The following is a 3123-nucleotide window of genomic DNA, read 5'->3' on the forward strand; positions in this document are numbered from 1 at the left end:
CCCCTTAGCTCAGTTGTTTAAGTGGCTGCTTCAACAAAGCAGTCAGCCTCAGGTTGCTGTGGTTCGATCCCCACAACTCCAGCCAGCCAAATATGCCGTGAAGGCATTGTGAGCCAGCCCCCCCCCCAAAAGAAAGTCCTAAAAGATGAGAAATATTCATTTTCTGGAATTTTTATGAGTCTTGAAGTTTTTAACAGGCAGAACTCAAAAAACTTATCAAATATGAATCCTGTTGATTCTCTTATAGTCAGGTACAGCAGCACATCAGACTAGCTACTTGGAGGTTGAGACCAAAAGATAACAAATTCCAGCCCAGCCTTGGCAACATAGCCAGACCTTGTCTCTAAAAAAGCTTTGGAGATAAAGCTCGATGCTCCCTTGGTTCAACTCTAGTTCTGTTTAAAAAGAATCTTATTATTAGGAAAGAATGTAAAGAAATTAAAAGTAAGTTGCTTTAAACTTCACTCTGTAGGGGCCAGGGAGGTGGCTCAGTGGAATAAGCGCTTCCCTGGCAAGCGCAAGGGCCTGAGTTCAATCCCTGGTTCCGCCAAAAAATAAATAAATAAAAAAATAAATAAATAAATAAATAAATAAACTTCTCTCTGTAAATAAAACCAAGAGAGTTACCAGTATTTGAAATTAGAGATTAATGAATATGATAGATATGTAATCCACAAATGAAGAAACAGAGGGTATGACTTACTGGCTTAGCACCTAATAATGTTGTCAGTACTTCTTATACAACTTTTACTTTGTAAGTAAATATCTGAAACAAGGTCAGTATTGAACATACTGATATATTGGTTTTTTTAAAAACTTCATTAAAATCAGAAGTTCCGCTGATAAAATCATTCCTTAAAACCACTGCGGGGGCTTGCCCAATAGCTCAGTTGTTTAAAGCGCTGCTTGGGCAAATGCAGTCAGACACAGGGGACACGGTTCGATCCCCAGCCCCACAAGCTGCACCACACCCACACTTAAGGCAGCCAGAAATAGCCAAAAAAAAAAAAAAAATCCTCCTATTTTGCTGATCATCCCGCTGCTGTCAAGATGGTGCTGCAGAAAGACAAGACACCTAAGAGGTAACCTGGAAGTTTAATTTGAACCTTACTCGTCCAGTAGAAGATGAAATTTGTGATTCTGGAAATTCTGAAAAGTTTCTGAGGGAGAAGGTTAAAGTCAAGGGAAAAACTGGAAACCTTGGAAATGTTCTGATTGAACGGTTCAAGAATAAGATCACAGTTGTTTCCGAGAAACAGCTCTCCAAAAGGTATTTGAAGTATCTTAAAAAGAATAATCTTTGTGATTGGCTTCACGTGGCTGCACCTGACAAAGAGACTTCTGAACTCTGACGTTTCCAGATTAGTCAAGATGAAGAAGGATCAGAATCTGAGGACTAGGTGGTTGCCACTTAGAGGGCTTTGCTTTTTCCTAAAACAAATGAAGTATATGTGGGAAAGAAACACCCAGAATGGGCTTTAGTTTATTGGTGAATAAAAACATTGCATTCTTTTTTTTTTAACATTGCATTCTTAAAAAAAAAAAAACAGTGTTGGCTGCTTAGGCAGATGCAAGAACTGGGGTTCGATCCCTGGCATGCCATGCCATGCCAGCCCCTCCCTGAGGGTACACTGAGATTGTGAATGAGACTGAGTGTGGTGGCACGTGCTTGTAATCCCAACACGGGAGGCTGAAAACAGGAGAATCACTGTGAGTCCAGTCTGTATAATGAGACTCTGTAAATCCTGTACTTTATAAATACATAAAAATAAATAAATATAAAAAAATTAAAAATAAATAAAACCACTGTTTTAAGTTTAATTTTTTGTTATTTAGAAAAAATTTTCCAGGGCTGGGGAGATAGCTCAGTGGCATGGGCACCTGCCTGGCAAACGCAAGGTCCAGAGTTTGATCCTCAGTACCACATGCTGTGCTGACACCAGAACTCTGGGTGTGCTATGTCAGCCCTGGAACTGGGCATGGTGGTGCATGCCTATAGTCGCAGCTCTGGGGAGGCTGAGACAGGAGGATCACTATGAGTCAGAGCTGTTTAATGACACCCTGTATCAAAAAAGGAAAAGAAGGAAGGAAGGAAGGGAGGGAGGGAGGGAGGGAGGGAGATGTTTCTAGTAAAATTGTGTCTGCAGCTAGTCTTAAAAGAAATTCATTGTGTTGAAGAGCAGAAATTTAATATTTCAGTAATTTGCATTAAATTTTGGTTTAGAATATACTTAATTTGGAGAAGGCCTTAAGTAAATCTGATAAAATGTAAAGGGCTCTGGAAATGAACATGAATTGATTAATAAATATATTGTAGAAATAATCAATAATCTGATGATCTGAACTATAAAGTGCTTACTTCCAAAGGATAACATGCCTTTTCTCTAATCAGTCATTAGTATACCAACTTAAACAATCTTTAATAAAAATTATTTACACATCAGAAAGTATATTATGTGACTAGTTTTAGTTTTTGTTTTAAAATATACTACAGATCAGTAACGATGACAATCAAAAATGTAACGGGCTGTAAAAAAAAATAATATATTATTAGTAAAGAATGGATAGTAAGAGAGTAATCTAACCAGCTGATTAGCATGAAAAGGGAAATAGATTTGACTTTGAATTTAGAAGTTCACACGTGTATATGACTCAAACCATATCTGAGTCCTTGGCCACAGACTGTGATCAAGACCTGGTCTCTTACCTTTGGAATTTTTTTTTTTCATTTGATGTCAAATTGTTTCTTAGCAGCCACAGAAGGTTGCTGATACTCTTATGGCCTTGAAAGCCCAGGAGAAGAAAGACTTTTCTTAGCTGTTTTGGTAAACATTTCTGGGTTAACTTTCACTGGATGAGTTCAGGCCACCTGCTTGTGACCTTAAGCTGACCACAATGACACTGACCAAACTTGGTTCTCATGTCTGTGTATCCATGAGGAGTGGAGCAGTCTGCAGCCCTCATGGAGGACAGGGGTACCTGTTAGGCAAAAATCTAAATGTCTAATACATACCTTAAAATCTATAATAGATAAGGGATTATTTTAGTGACTCTTATATAGTCAAATTGCAATGCTTAAAATTCCTCAGTTGGGAGCTGGCCAAATAGCTCAGTGGATTAAAG

General features: G+C 38.3%; 1 protein-coding gene across 1 annotated transcript in view; it reads left to right on the forward strand.

The window, feature by feature from the left end:
* The window catches only part of Tbk1 (TANK binding kinase 1), a 62297-nt gene that overhangs the window by 31592 nt on the left and 27582 nt on the right, over nt 1-3123 (forward strand). The window lies entirely within an intron of this gene.

The sequence above is a fragment of the Octodon degus genome, unplaced genomic scaffold (genome assembly GCF_000260255.1).
Source record: "Octodon degus isolate 3935 unplaced genomic scaffold, OctDeg1.0 scaffold00047, whole genome shotgun sequence".
In the NCBI taxonomy this organism is placed as follows: domain Eukaryota; kingdom Metazoa; phylum Chordata; class Mammalia; order Rodentia; family Octodontidae; genus Octodon; species Octodon degus.